The following is a 16,716-nucleotide window of genomic DNA, read 5'->3' as shown; positions in this document are numbered from 1 at the left end:
TCACTGTTTTTAAGTTTTCTTAGATTTGGTGTATCTTATTGGTCGAGCAATATATTTTAAGAGAGAAATTATAGTCTTGTCTTAAATAATTTTATGAAAGTACACATATGTAAATCAAACTGCACTTATAATGCATATTACATGTTAGATTTTAATGATAAGTGTCTAAGTAAATTAGTTTTGCTGCAAACAGAAAGTTTCGAGTTTTAATCGATCTATGAATACTTAAGAAACATTAAAGATGTAAGATAAAAAAAGCGTCAAGAGAAATCAAAGTCCATAGCATTGAAAATATAATTATTTGTTTTAGAACAACTGTCATGATCCTTCGCTTCTTTTTCAGTTCTCGATTAAGACTTCACACTATTGTGACATGTTATTACAGCAATATAAATGGATCTCTAAAATAAAACAACTCCGAGATTGCAATATCGAAAGATTGAGAATTTAACATTTTGAGACTAGACATATAATCACCTACCAAATCAACGTTCCTGTCACTGGCACAAAATTTTCGCTACCGTAACCAATCAATTGCTAAAAACATTTTGCTGCCACAACTATGAATTTCTAAGCCACAGCAAACGGTTTGCTATCGCACCTAATACAATAGGCACAGTAGCAAAATGTTTAGCTATAACAACTAAACGTTAGCTGTCCGTATTTTACAACTGATATTTAGTTGCCACGTGCAGTTTTAGCTACGGCAGCTACATCTTTCTTTCCGTGTCAAATAATTTAAGTTTTGTTCTTACAATTTTTACGAGCGACTTGCCCGTATCGTATGCACCCGTTCTTAGAGTATCTCGGATCCGATAACGACGCGGGGAGCGTCTAAAAATCTCAAATCACCCGAGGCACTAACCACCACCGGCGATGGCGGGGGCGTCCCGTGGCGAACCCAAGAACGACCTGCGGTGTAACCGCAGCCCCCGCAACCGCCGTCGGGGGTGAGCGAGCGTGCGTAATAGTTATAGGGGATACGTGTGTGCGGCGGCCGTCGCGAGTACGTTAGTAGGGTTGGAAGTCCTAGCGGTAGATCGTGGCGGAGGAGCAGACGGGAGGAAAGGCAGGGGTGGGCGCGTCGCGTACAAGTGCATATCGGTGAAGGGGTGCCCGAACAATGCGCTCATTCAATGCGCTCTAGATATGATTACCGGAAACCATCCCGTAATTACTTTTTGTACATCGAAAACGCACGAGGCCCTTCGCCTCCTCTCTCCCTCGAAAGCCACCCCCCCCCCTTTTCCCCTCCCTACGGTCTTTATTGCCGTCGCGGTGTGCTTCTTAGACCACGCGATGACCTTTTTCCACTGCCTCAATCCGCGAGACGCACGCGGACTCGTCGGTTGATTTGCTATTTTCGAGATGGTATACGTTGAAACTGTCACGCTTCGCGCCGCGTAATCTTTCGCGAACGATTGTATCGTTCTGTATTACGTGCTTCTTCTCTTCGTTATTGTAAATGATAGAGATAAATACATGACCACGTTATTAAATTTATTATTACTTTAACCCTTTGAAGCATGGTGGTAGCCCACGTTACCACCTCAACTTTTTCACTTTTTGGCCATTTAATTTCTAGTTAACGCATTTAGGTCGGATTTTTTGCATTTTTTGGATATCTTAGCAATAAAAGAACATAAAAAAAAGTTGAGCAGTTTTAATATTTATTGTAAAAGTCTTAATAAATAAAAAAATATGAAAAAACAGCAATTTTTTAGAACAATTCATTATTGACTAATTTTTGCAAGATTATTTCTTGAAAACTTTGTACAAAGGGGTTTTTGGGGTCGTTCACTACGAATCTGATGTCATATTTTCAAAATTCAAAATAATCGACCCAAAATGGCGGATGCAAAGTACGTGAACTTTTTAAGTTTTCAAGTTTTTCAACATTTTCGTTTGATTACGGTATTTGGGGACTCGTCACGTCCGCGTCGTTAGCTCTGGATAGTGCCAAGAATGAGTAAATGCTAAGAAATTATCAAATTTCAATTCTGCATCCGCCATTTCGCGCGCGCTATTTTTTATATTCTATAAAAATTGTCAACTGGAATTTAGATTCCGTGGATCCTAATAATATCTAAATAATGTTTCTTAGCATAGTTGAATTACAGTTGAATGATGTTATTCTTTTAAGTTTTGAATTCCGTCATCTTGAATCCGCCATTTTGAATTATGAAAACCTGATAAAAACGGATTCGTAATCGGCGACCCCGAAATCCCTTGTATACAAAGTTTCACAAAAACTGGTTCAATAGCAAAATGTATGCTTCAAAGGGTTAAACAACTATTCAATTAACTACACTTAAATGCTTTGTCATTTTGTAATATTTTGTGATTTTACACACGCTACGTATTAAACGTTACCGTTTCCGAGTTTCCTCGTATTTCGAATCGACCGCGTAGAAAATGCGGCATGTTCCGCCGAGCAAATATTTATCTCGTGATATTAATTAAGTACTGAGGGAGTTGGTTGCTCGTTTGAGTCGCGAGCGGGTTCGCGAAACGCAAACGGCGCGCCGGATATTTTTCCAATCTTTCAACTCTAACCGCAAAGAACGCAGATATTGCCCGCCCCTGCATCCGTTGGCCGTGTAATCTTGCCGTGCGTCTTTGATAGGTTTATTACCGAACTCAGGTTTGTTTGCTACGCGTACACAAGGTAGCGCCGGCTTTTTTTCCCTCCCAAACGTGGTTCTCACTCGCGCGATACCTGCGCAAATCGTGTATTAAGACTGCGGCTTTATCGATTTGCGCATTTACGGTTTTCCTTATTGCGTTTAATGTTGTCATTCAAATTAACGTTATCAATTTGCTTAGTCCGCTGTATGCTGTCGACTTTATATGAATGCAAAATGGCATCATAAATAAAAAATTATAAATTTATCACATACTGTATGTGTATAAAAACGTATATAATTGGAAATAAAATAAAAAATTTTGAAAACAACTTCTCCCTCACATATTATACACACTTTTGTCGTATATGTTATGAAACCTGCATATATTTTTAACATTGTTTTCATCAAATGCAATACATCATGAAATCTATGTATTAATTTTTAACATTGTTTTGATCAAACGCGAGTTAATTGTTACAGTAACGATTGTCGTAATATTGTGGAAAACACCTCAAGTATTAAAATCGATCTTTGCATGGCAAAAACACTCGAATCTCGTTCGGATAAACTTTTCTGTGTTACTCGATGAAAGTTGCAACAGAAATATACAAGAGTATTAAAAGCGGCCGGTCCACGTGCCTCTGAAAAGCTCGTGTTGGTCAAGAAGCGTCATTAATTCTTCGTCATCGATTTTCGTAAAGTTCGGCAAAAAAGCTCGTCGAAAAAATATTTATGTAACTGCGGGTTTTAGCGAGAGGGAGAATCACTGATCTCGTGATCGTCGCAACGACGACGACGACGACGACGACGAGGACGACGACAACGACGGCGGCGACAGTGTTGGCGGTGGTGGCAGCGACGGTGGAGGCGGCGCCTGCATTATGAGTGTGTTCATATTTCCTGCGTTTGCCTCCTTCCATCCCTTATCTGTCTTCCCTACCCTCGGAGCCCTTTGTTCGCACTCTTTCGACTGTTAATGCCGCGAAATTAACTCCGCGAGGAGCGAGTTTAAGAACTGCGCGACTGGATATAGATATGTATGTATATAATATTATATATATATATATACACTTTTCGCCCCTCGTCCGTCCCTGCCATACTTCGTCCGCTGCTACCCCATTGTACCCTGCGCGAGCGGTATTATTTTAACATTATCAGTTGCCCGAGCGCACTTAATTAATTTATTTATGAACCGCGCGAACAGGGAAGAGAAAGAAAAAGACGAGAGAGCTCGAAACTCGAGTCGTTTCATCGTCGGATTTGTCTCCGGAGGTTCAGCGGTTCAACCCCTTGTCGTCGGTGGTTGTCGAGGCCGGTCGGAGATTCTCCCGAGCTTAGGGTCCGCCGAGCAAAAGGACGTAGCCCTAATAACGCTTCCTCCTTTATTGCGTCCCATTTTATCGCCGGCCAAAGAAACGGCTCCGCTGAGAATGTCCGACCGAGAGAGACGAAGAGAGAGGAGCGGGGGTGGAAGGAGGTAGAGGACGACAATTTAAGGACTGAAATCGCAATGAGAGCGGTAACCGCTGTAATGAAAAAGGCGCTTGATTACGTGCCGCGGACGGCGTTAAAAGCTGCTGCGACCGCTGATCTTTTAATAGTAATTGTTCTTATTCTTAAAAAGCGAAGGAAGTAATGGTGGCATTGGCACGACAGGATAAGCGATCCATCCTTCGCGAAACAAAGAAAGAAATTATCAAATACTTGTTTCGTGCTTGACAATATTCTACAGCAATATACACGCAGTTATCTATATATATTTATTATGTAAATCGCACCCAAGCTATCGATTGAGCCTATTTAGAAATCGATCGGATCCGCCGTTATTGAGATCCGAAAATCTAACGGCCTCTCAACTCGCGTGGTCGCGTAAAGATACACGGTATTCCCTACGCTTATACACTGATAAAAAATAGCTTAATCAAATCTATTTACTTAGTTAAAAAAATTTTTTTTGTCAGTGTACTTGGCGCGAGACACTACCGTGTCTTTTGTTATATTTTTTATTATACATAATATTAGACCGTGAACATTTCAAATAAATAAAATTCACATTTTAACAGACCAACGCAGACATTAGCGTTAAACGCGAAAGGTGTTTCCGTAACGAATAGAATCGCGAGACTATCTGCGGCATTTCGCGAGAAATTCGAGTCACAATCGGAAAAGATGTAGATCGACCGGACCTTCCTCTTGGGGATTGAGCGATAAATCAAGCGATATCCCGGAAGGGAGGAACCCTCCGCCGTACGATGCCGGAACATTTGCATAGGGGAGATTTTGACCCTTCGTCTTGGTGGACGAAGCTACCGGTCAGTCGTCCAGTTTTGGGATCACCTGTCCCACGATTATCCGGGGTCAAGATTGCGAGAGGGATCTCGCCGGGAACGGGACCCTTGCACTTGGACGAAACTCCCGTGTGCCCCCCCCCCCTTTTTTTCTCTGGTCAGCAGCTCTACTCCCCGTTCGGCCGGCCAATCCTCGTTCGACGCATTTACGATAAATTAATGGTTTTTCGAGGCTCCTCGCCGGACGGTCTCACGAAAATTCAAATCGGCAACTGCCTCGTTTACGGTTACCCGTACTGTCAGTACGAACTATTGAACTCTTCAGTCAGAAGTGCAATGTTCTTCAGTAAAGTAGACGAAGAAAATTAACAATTTCTTTCAAAATATTTAAATAATGTATCGATAACAGTTAAATATAATTCATGGAAAATAAAAAATCTTATCTTACCCAAAGTCAAAAGGGATGAATGAAGATACGTGAAATATTAATATAAAAATTAGAAAAAATTTTATAAAAAGGATATATAAAACATGTATTTTATAGACTCTTTTATGCATTAAAATCTAATTATCTTTTCAATTTCAAACGCAGCTAAAATGTTGTAAAGGAAAATAAGGATGAATCAGTAACACGTAAAAGTAAATTTGAAATGTTATTTGGTTTTGCGCGTTTCTGACTAAAGGTCAATTAATCAAGTTTACAAAACTCACCGACGCGGGATGCCGTTTACTCACGATGACCAAAAAGTGGACAATAGTCATTCGCGCGCGTGATCATTAACGATCCGGCACAAACGGGGGAGAAAATTTCATGATTCCGTGGAATGACGGAGAATCGGACATCAGTCCTGAAGGGAACGCTAATGGTTCTATATCAAACACCGAGACCGACCATTTAACCGCGCGAGCACTTTCATGGCGTTTCATCATTAATCTCCCGTGAAGTCTTCTCGTGTGTAAACAGCTTTATTGGCAGTTCCGAAGAGAGATTCCGTGACGATGCGAACCGAGCGAGTGCAAAATTTCATGGAAAATCTTGCGCTGACGCAAGTCTGCCGACTGCAGATGCCAGACGCAGGTGAGATTCGCATCAGTCATTCGCCGATCGAACGTTTAACGTTTCCTACGCGTTGTGAACAATGCTAAATGGAAGAATGTCCGAATAAGAAGGGGGAGGCAGCTGGTTAAAGAAATTTTCATGAATAATACGGTATGAAAAGGGTGTTAATCATTCAAACTGATCTATGGCACCTTGCATAAAATAAGCTACGGCGAAAAATTTTAATTAATCAGTATTTAAACAATTACTAATTTCTTTAACGCGATTGCTAAGTTTGCGAGACCACTTAGGGCCAGTTTCACAAACGTTGTTTAACTTTAAGCTTAGTTTAATTTGTTCTTTGTCTCTTTCCAACTGTTACTTTAAAAAGAGACAAACACGAATTTAAACTAAGATTAACGTTAAGCGATGTTTGGTGAAACTGGGCCTTAAAGTAACAATACTTCATCCCATTGTCTATTTTTTTTTGTACGGACTCTGCGCGTATTCAAAATTGAATGAAGAAGAGCACGTTTCTCGTGCACCGACCTAATGCGCGTTAATGACCGAGACTCGCGGGACGTCGCCGGGGCGAATGAGAGAAGCGCGAAAGACACGGGGTATTTTCGAGTGGTAGAGTGACATTCGGGGGAGACACGCCGGAAGGGATCGAATCGCGTTTCCCCTCGATTGGCGACGCGAGTACGCGCACCCGGGCGACATATGGCCGTCGCTGATTGCACCGCGGTTTCACTTTCAACCAAGCCCGGCGCGTCGCGGCAGCGCGGTTTCGCATCCATGACGGTGGTAATGACCCGTCCTGACCCTTCTCCGTAGCCACCCCGCCTCGAATTAATACACCGACCGCAGACGGACACGCTTATTTATCGAACAAATACTCGACGCGGAGGTTTGACTTTCTTAGATCTGCCGAGATTATTTTAGAATTTATTGACATTACAGGAGAGAAGAATATTGTTGAACAGTCAAATACGTTTACTTCCTAAAAATGTCTTTTACTCGGATGCTTATGTCGTAAACGTCGATTAAAATTTTCTTCTTGCATTCATTTCAATAAGGAAACGAAGAAAAGTGTCAACACCAATTTCACTCCGTAAAATGAATTACGTTGTGTAAAATTAATCAGTCGAGAACAATCTTGAAGACGTTACTAAATAAATAATACTTTTAGTAAACAACGGCTTTAATTTTTACCTGTGAAATAAATGCAAATTTATTATGATCTTGTTTTAAAAAATAATATTATCATTAACCGACTGATATTATATTATATGGAAATAAAAGTTTAATTCAACATATAGATTCAATGAACATTTACCGAGATGTGGAACGTTTACTCATTTACTCTACCTTTCTCTTCGCCATTTCTCTATAACATTCAACCTCGTATTCAATTCAAGAAATAATATAACGCTAACTTTAGCTGGCATTGCATATTAATGAAGCTGAATGTTGAAAATATAAAAGTGATTTTAATCGCGAGGAAGAATATTGTTAGAAAATGTCAATGGCGCCTTCATTTGTTCGAAAGATCTCATTACAATCAGAATGATTAGAATCAGAAAAGGGTCGCGTGTGCGCGTTCTTTTTAAAGCATTTGGGACATTGATTTTAACGCGATAAATTGTGCGAAAGGAAAATTACTGCTATCAACGATATGGGCTGTGCGCGATGATGAGAAACTCCTCGTGGACGATAGGGCGTTCCTAGGCACCTCCGTATACGAAGGGCGAAGAAAGGTACTACAAGGGTGGCTGGTGCCCCCTGGGGAGTCTATTGTCCGGAACACCCTGATTAAAAACCCATTCCCCGGTTCTGCGCTTTAACCGGATGTTCAAAACCGAAATCCCGAGACCGTTGTTCGATTTCCAACACGCACTCGCAAAAAAGGAGCTCCGTAAAGACGGGATTATTATTCAAGAAGCCCATCATCACTTAATTACTGCGGTATGAATACGTTAGTAGTACTTTCAGCTTTCACGCATTATATCATTATGTGCGCAAGTTATAACAGCACGCATGCATGACTAGTTGTACCACCCTAGCGCCTAATGTACTTTCTAATTCTGTCAATAATTAACAATAACAATCCTGAACAATCACTGTAAAATTGAGCAGAAAACTCCGACGAAATGTCTCGCTGTTTATCATTCGCGATTAAGGTTTCACCTCGTTTAGTTGTACAATAAAAGCAAATAAAACTATGAACGGCCAAATATTATTTATAGGTTGCACATCGAGGACAGCAAGCGGGGCATTTGAAGCGACGCAAAGCGAAAGAAATACGAGCGACTTTGACAGACACGGTCGCTGCGAGGCACGCCGCACGTTAATTCCGGCGATAAAGCGCAATCTGTCTGATCGACGCGACGATCGTGCGTGATTATGATTGAGGATGATTAGCCGGAGGAGAGGAGAGCGAGGCGAAAGAGAGAACGACGCGGAATCGTTGCATCAACGTGACGAGTAATGCAACCCGTCAAAGCGCTCGCCATCTACGGACGTCATTAGTCTCGTTGACACCCCTCGGCAAATAATTACAGGCGCCTCTCACGGTAGCCTCGCCTATCCTTTGACTCTTACTTTACGCTCTGCTACGCCGCTCAATCACATCGAGCCATTCTTTCGTGTCGGAAAATTTGCACCGAGCTACCGCGACGTTTCTTCAGCGAACGGTTCTTTTGCGGAAGAAGAACGCGAGAAAACTCGACGACGCCTAACAAGCGAAACGACAGCGAATGTCAACACCGGTGTCTGTAGAAAAGAGAAGACTTTTATGTTATTAAAAATTATTAATTATATCGCTGCAGAACAATAAAGTTGGGCCTACACGGCAAAAATATACAGTAAAATATTTTCTGTATATAATTATTATATTCCCAGAGGCGAGACAAAGCGTTTATCACTTCCTCGTCATTTGGAAAAACTTGTGGCTCTTTTCTTTACAAACTTCCCTAACGCCAGAAGGAGCTTTGTCATAAAAGAGGCATCGTGAAAGATTATTCGGAAGAGATTAACTCGGAAAAGATTATTAATAATTTTAATAATCTCAAGAGGTATATTAAGATAAAGTAGTCTTCTTGGAAGTTTATCGGTAGATCATACGACGGCAAATTACATCCAGACAACATGGCATGCGACGTCCGCACGCATACTCCTACGTAGAAAATGTTCGCGTTACATGTTCCACAGTAATAAACTCATGATCTCGTTAACCAGATTAATGCAGTCCATCCTCGATTACATTCTTGTTTTGTGTGCGTGCACCTCGGTGGGTGTAGGTACTACCGGCGCCAAAGTTCGCCAAGAGCTCGAAGCGAGTTTCGAAGGCGCCCGGCGACGAACTCGCACGATAAATTCCATTACTCATTGTGGCCGATCGTTAGTAGATACATCGCGAGTTCGATGTTAAAGACGGGCGGCCCTATTTGTGGGGAGGCGCGAGCGCGCGGGTCCGGGCCGCTGTAATTTGCATCCCGATTCAATTCCGGCTGGCATACCTCAAGGAGAAAACTTGTCCATCATTAGGTGCCCGAACGTTACTCGTTAACGTCGGACGTTGATGAGCGTGCCGGTATCGATTGGGCCCCGAGAGGGGTCCGCGCGGATAAAAGGTACGGCGCGCCACGCGAGATTGCGGCAAGAAATATTAACGAACTACCGAGGGAAAGAGAGAGAAAGAAGGAGAGAGGCTGACAGTAATGCTCCTTTAGGACCGCGTATGGCCACGCATTAACGTTAGGTGTTGTGATGCGACCCGACCCCATCCACAGAAATTTGGTAGTCGATCTATCACGATTGCGCGTGAGTTTGCGATGATAATCGCAGTTCGTAATTAAAACTCAAGGGTTTCCAGTCAGCGCCAAAGGGACATCTTTTTAATGGACCCATCATTAATCTGGAGATTTCGAGCACATTATCCAGCGTTATGATAGAGCATTAAACGTAATTTCGGCCTTTGAGCAGTTTTAAAGCTAATTTTTTCAGTTAAGTCGAGATACTCTAATAGTCTCCAAAGTTACAAGAGATTTAAAATATAAGAAGCTAAACTGTAATAAAAATACGTAATAAGAGTTTATCGTTTCGCTTAAATTTAAATGAACTTTACACTTTGAGAATTTCAAGAGAGATTTAATTACGAAAATACTGTTATATATTAATGTCGAATATTAAAGAGTTGAAACTCCGTCTCGAAAAAGCAGATGCCGCATGCGTCAAAAGTTATTATTATAAAATTGATAAGATTAGAGAGAGATCTTATAGATGTATGTAATATTGCAATATTCATACGTTTTGTATAAAAATGTATACAAAAATAGAAAACATTTCTATAATCAAACGTAATTATCTAAACACGCCTAGAAGCGCATGGTTTCCGCTGTCTCGTGTATAAAAATAATAAAAATTTATCCATTCCCGCTTGTACGACATCGAGGTGTGCAATAGTTGAAGCCGTGGCCTAACGGTGAATTCGTTAGACGTCATTAAAACATATCTTCAATTTCGCGATTATTACGCGTTTGTACGTGATTTATTATGGGTGAGAAGCCACGGATAAAAGACCGGGCGCTATGGCAAGAATATCGATGTGGCGTGCAATAAATAATTATCGTGGCGCAGCCGGTATCGTAAAATAGTTCGACGCGGTTAATTAGGCAGCCATGTAATTGATGAGGAGCGATCGTTCGAGCGCGAAAGCTTCTTGGCGTTCCGCTCTTCGATTTGCTTCTTCCGACTAACGCGCTTGTCCGCTCGATTTTAACGGTTATCGAGGACGACATTCTTGTTTCATCTGACTCGGTTTTTCTATAAACATTACTGCTGTTTCGTATCTGACTGTTTTATAATTAAAAAAAATGCCATGTAAAATCCTGGTCTAAGCTTCAAATAGTTTAAAAAACGAAATATATTTTTCTATTAAAATTTACCATGTAAACACGGGAATTAATTTACAAATGCCGATTAGTTTGACTTGCAAATGTTTAGCTTATACCGCGATTGATTTAATCATATTTACACGCGCGCGAAAGTGAGTTTAAGGGAGATTGTTCTGCGAGAGCGTGATTAATTTTGATAAAGAGATCCGAGCCGTCCGAAATTTCATCTTATCTTTTACGTGCACGCGAGAAATATCTAAAACGTATTGAACGCGTCCAATTAATTGGCTCGACGACAAACATTGAAGCGGTAGGATCTAACAAAAACGTCACACTTTTAATACATCCATTATCTTACGACAACGGTGAACGATTATGTTATGCCGCCACAATACGACATATAGTGCAGCTATTAGAAAGTCGATTACGCTCGTCGGAGCTTAAGAGACACTCCGGCCGCGAGTCACCCCTTCCGTCGTCCATCACAATCGTCTTTGCCAGTATTTCATAATTAGCTAGACAATGGCAGCGAAGACTCGTGACTATGTAACAGTACCTCCCCCCGCCGCCCCTCTATTATCCTTCCACCGCGGGAACGGAATGCGCGCGCGAGTGTTTTTCTGCTCCATGAATCTTTTAGTCGGACGCGCTCAACGATTCACTAACGCGGCGGGGACACAACCCCTGCGCCCCTTGGAAAACGGTAAGCTGATTCAGTTGTTTACCGTCTACCTGTTCACCTGTACGACCAGATGAGATCTTATACAAAAGCTACATTAGAGACGAACAGGGACGAGGAGCGTTAGAACGCATCTAAAAACAGGCGTAGGCACTTGTACCACTTTTTTTTTCGTGCGCTGTTTTATGTGGAAAGAATAGTACTCGTAACAGACAATGGGAGAAAAATGTTGAAATGATGAAATTAGAATAAACGTCTTGAAGATCTTCTGCAGATTTTAGAACCAAGTATTAAATATAGAAAAGAAATATATACGAGTACACATACATTTCTTGTTATATAATACCTGCAGCAATTGACTTTGAAAGTTTCGCACAGCACTTGAAATGGATTCTATATAATAGAACTGATGCACATAGAAATGTAATGGATTTGCACAGCCTCCTTCGCGTTCTTTCTTATATTTCACATTTTTATAAATAGCCGATGATCTGTTCAGGAAGATTATTCGCGAGCTTCAGGGACGAGCAAAGCTCAAGATCGTACGGCAGGATTTGGTGCTAAACGTAGGATACGTAATACTCGCTTTAATACGCGGATCTCCACGTAAGCGTCGGGTTTGCAGCATGATCAAGCGTTCACAATGGTACAACCTCGAGCCGGCACGCCGGCCGAAGAGAGCGAGCGCGTACCCGGGGAAGCTGGTAGCTGGTTTTCGGCGCAAAAGGTCACCGCGTAGTCGGCTCTTCCTTTGAGAGCGGCGAACGTTAATCAGTTGGCAGGACCGGGAGAGAAGGGGCACGGCCGGGAGATTAATTAAGCCGTAATTACTGGACAGCCTCTCTAGTTGCTAATGGGCAACCCGATATCCGTGAAAGGCCGCGTAACACCGCGTGAATAGGCAGTCCGACCGCTGACCGTCAGCTTCGCCGATGATTATTGAGGTTGCTTCGATATGTTGGCGAATATTCAGAAAGGCCTCCTCTCTCTTTCTCCCTTCCTACCCCTCCGTCAATCGTGCGAAGAATTCTTTGATTGAACAAAAATGGCTTCGAGAGTCGAATATTGAAATCCATGAGCCGATAGTAATACCAATTAATGCAAGTTACAACGCTGTAAACACCGAAAAACTGGAACACGATTGGAAGACAAGAAGCGCCTGTTGTGTGCTGCGGTGACGTAAGTTTTCGACTTTGAAAAAATTATTCGAATCTATTTGAACCTATTTGAATATTATCGATAGAATCCCTAAAACTAATTGCAACATAGTACGAAAGCATGGAACTTATGTAAACTCAATGGGTTCCAATTTGCATAAAGATGTTAGATAATATTCGAGGTTATTCAGTTATTGTGAATTAAAAACGCGACGATTGTTGTAGGATCACATTATATTGCGCCTATAGCAAAATCAAACCCAATCATAATTATACTAATGATTAAATCTTTACTACACCCAGAAAAACGATTTATTTAGGTTAAACAAATGAGATACATTGAAATCATGTTTCTTTGAATTTATTAAATTTTTATTTACTTTCACTAAAAAATTTGCTAGATTTTATGAAATAGATATGAATTCTCTAGAGAGATTCCAGTCTTAATCAAATCAAATTTTTGGTTAAAATAAAGAAATCTTTTTTTTTATATTGAATAAACGTCTGGTAAGGTTCAAATTCAAAGAAAATTTGTTTGGCACGAAAGAAACTTTTTTCTGGGTGTAATAATCAAATTAAAAGTCAGTAAATATAACCAGGCCGAAGTCGCGAGATCGCCACTGGATAGTGCAAGGATAGAAACAAGAGTGATCGATTACCCTTGAAAGAAAGAAAGGTGGACAAGGGCCCAAGGGCCAAGAAAGGAAACGGGTCCTGGGTCCCCGTGCGGACAACGACAGCGGCGACGACGAGATCCCGAAAGGTAATTACTCTGTGCTATGTACAAACAATGGCGCCCGTGCCCCTTGTTGCGCGTGAGAAACAAAACCCCGGTCAGTCCGTGCGCGCCAGGCCAGGTGGGGCCCCAATGGGTTGCCTTGTGCATATACCTGTCCGCGGTAACTGATACGCCCGAGAGGGGGGACGACGGGGGCCGCCAGTTAGGCCACGGAGATTATGCCTTTAACGTCTCGCGCAATGAATTACATAAGCATTAATCAGCAGAGTTGGCCCGAGGGCCGGCCAAAATCGCCCATAACCGAAACAATATCCCAGCGAAAAGAAGGACGGCCGGCTCGCAGTTTCCACCCGAACGATCTCGTGGCTACCTTTCGGTGACTCCGCGTTTTCTTCTTGATTTATGAAAATTGCGCAGCTCAAATAATCATTCGTCGGTGATTGAAATTAAAACTGAGCGAACAGTAAAGACACGGATAATAAAAATAAGTTCTTTCTTCTATAGAACGCGAGAAATGACAAAACGCGCGCTTCCCACCCGCAGTTTGTAGTTGAGCATTGTATAATATATTTTCACGAATTTGTATACATGCAAAGCAGGTGTTGTATGCGCAACGTCAATTTAAAATAAAAAATATTATAATTTATAACTCACTGATAAGATTCGCAATAGCAGAGTTGTACATCGTTAACTGTATACGTTAAACTGTAAAAATACAAATATGTATATGATTATTATAGAATAATTATGTAAAATCGAAATTATTTTATTAAATATATTTCATGTTTTTCAAAATAAGTATTTATTAAAATAATTATAGACTACTCAAAAAAGTCTTCCTTTTAAATATAAACTCGCAAAATTTTATACTTTCGTTTTGTAACACTTATTCGAATCCTCGTCCGAAACATTTGAATAAATAAAACAAAAACAGAGAACAGATGTTTTATATTGCACAAGCAAATAATATAAAAATGAAAAATACTCACCTTACGATTTCTTCGCCGTTGCCCGATGCCTCCCAAGCCTGCTCCTCCTCTCAGAATTCCTCGTTGCATTTACACAACACTCACTCACGAAAATCATCGATCGCGCGAAATTTCGGACACTCCCGTACGCGATGTGAAACGCACGAAATATTATTAACAAATATTGTGTGACTCTCTGTCGTACAAATTACTCAAACTAACTGACATTTTTGATTCGGAGGTAGTGGGATAATAATGGATAAATCATTTTTAAATTAGCGATATAAAACGTGACGCGAGCATCGGAACTCAAGTATAATCTGCGGTAAAGAAGTAGTTATTAGTCCGCAACGAAACGATATTTTACAATCTTTATTGTCATTCAATCTAATCCTCGAAGTGAATTATGTGAACGAAACCTCCGGCGATAAATAGTTGTTATTAATTGCAATAGTTAATCGAGATCATTTTCGATTATATTTACATAATGTAACGCAATAAGCAACTTTCTCTACTTCCTGCCTGTTCGAGTTGTAAAGAACGACAGAGCGAATTACAGCGCGAACGCCAAAGCCGCACAAATTTCTTTCTCTTTTCCCGAAAATGGAACAAATTGTACGAAATCGACAGATAATTTAAAAGTGCGGTGCGTAAACGAGATGTTATCGCGACAAATTACCACAGTTTACATTCATATCTTACAATTAGGTGAGTTAGTTTCGTGAAATCTACGTTACCCAGTCTCGTGAAATATGCGTTGATAAAAGCCGCCGTTTGAACGTGCAAATCATTTTTCATTACAAGTTATAATATTGAGTCGATGAACGTTACTTGTTAATAATAAACGTGTACAAATTAATAGCGTTTTATCCCCACATTCATCACGATCGCGTCTTGGAAATTGATAACGCGAAAGTAATACGACGCACGGAGCGACTCTCGACACTGCTTGCCGGCACGACGTTCGGCGAGCGAATGATAACGCGGCGACCTTCAGGTAAACCATGCCCGCGTAACGTCGTACGATACCGCGCCAAGAGAAAAACAAGAAAAAAACCTTCAGAGTTCGTTGGCTCACCAACGAAATTCAAAATACTCTACTTAATAGTTTACATTATTTTGTTCCGTGACTGTTGCTACGTTTTGCGTATCATTCTGCGGACTTATTGGTATTGACTTTATTAACGATTAATTCTGTTCAATAGAGAAAATGTTTCGAAACAAAAATCGTTGTTACTTAAACTCTAATTACTAAGATTAGAATTACTAAGATTAGATTACTAAGATTCTTTCATTCTCCTTCACTCAATTAGATATTTAACTTTAACTACTTTTTCTTTAACTTTTTGTTTAGTCTCTAACTTTCTTTAAGTATAGTTTTGCACAATTGTCAAAATTTACATGCGAGCTGAAACATGACACGAATCTAAGAGAGAAGTGAAGCATATCGCACTTCGAAAAAACCAATCTGCATCGCTGAAAAGAGGTCTCGACTGTACGATATTAACATCATGTTATATTCACTCTTTTTTAGAAAAGGATTCGCATGTATAAGAGTAAATATAGAATATAATTCATTATAATGAATTATTAATTAATTAATTAATTTTTGTCAAAAAATTGACCATACAGAAGATATTCATAAGAATTCTAATTACAAAATAATAATTCTACTATTATAATATTTTCATAAAAAAGATAGAAAGTACTAAATAGTAATGGGTACGGAAAGACAGAGAAAAAAAGAGTGCATGACAATAGTACTTTCGTGAAACCCATTCAACATTGCAAAAATTCCTGTTAACTAATGTAGAATAAATTTGTTATTGAAAAGTTACTAAAACATTATTAAATGCAAATCTCCGCTACCTCCCCGTCGATCGCACGTAAGCAGAGCTTACTCCATTTCAAAGGGGGATATTTTTTCCTCCCGCGCATTCCGGAAGTAGCCAGGCGAGAGTTGTTGATCGGAGCATCGCCGAGGATTCAATCCCGGATGAAACGTGCCGAAGCGGCACGCGATAATGCCCCAGTTGCCGGGGCCCATCTTCGCCGTTATCGCGCTCCCGTTCTTTCCCACATCGACTCCCGGCCGGTTAAATATCCAGGGGACCATTCCGTTGCTCTCGCCGCTTCCGTGAGAGGCCTACGCCCCGGCTGGCGGCGGCAACAATGAAAACGGTTGCATACTAACCACCCACACGTTAATCGTCAATCCTGTTAACGTCGCCGACAGGGCGGCCGCCGCTCCCGCGTCGGGGGATCATCCCTTAATCCGTTCATTCGCATCTCTGCAGCCCCCGAGCCACCTACACTCGAAT

Source organism: Vollenhovia emeryi, unplaced genomic scaffold, assembly GCF_000949405.1.
Source record: "Vollenhovia emeryi isolate VEMERY1.0 unplaced genomic scaffold, V.emery_V1.0 DF939153.1, whole genome shotgun sequence".
NCBI lineage: Eukaryota > Metazoa > Arthropoda > Insecta > Hymenoptera > Formicidae > Vollenhovia > Vollenhovia emeryi.
Note: the sequence above shows the minus strand (reverse complement) of the source record.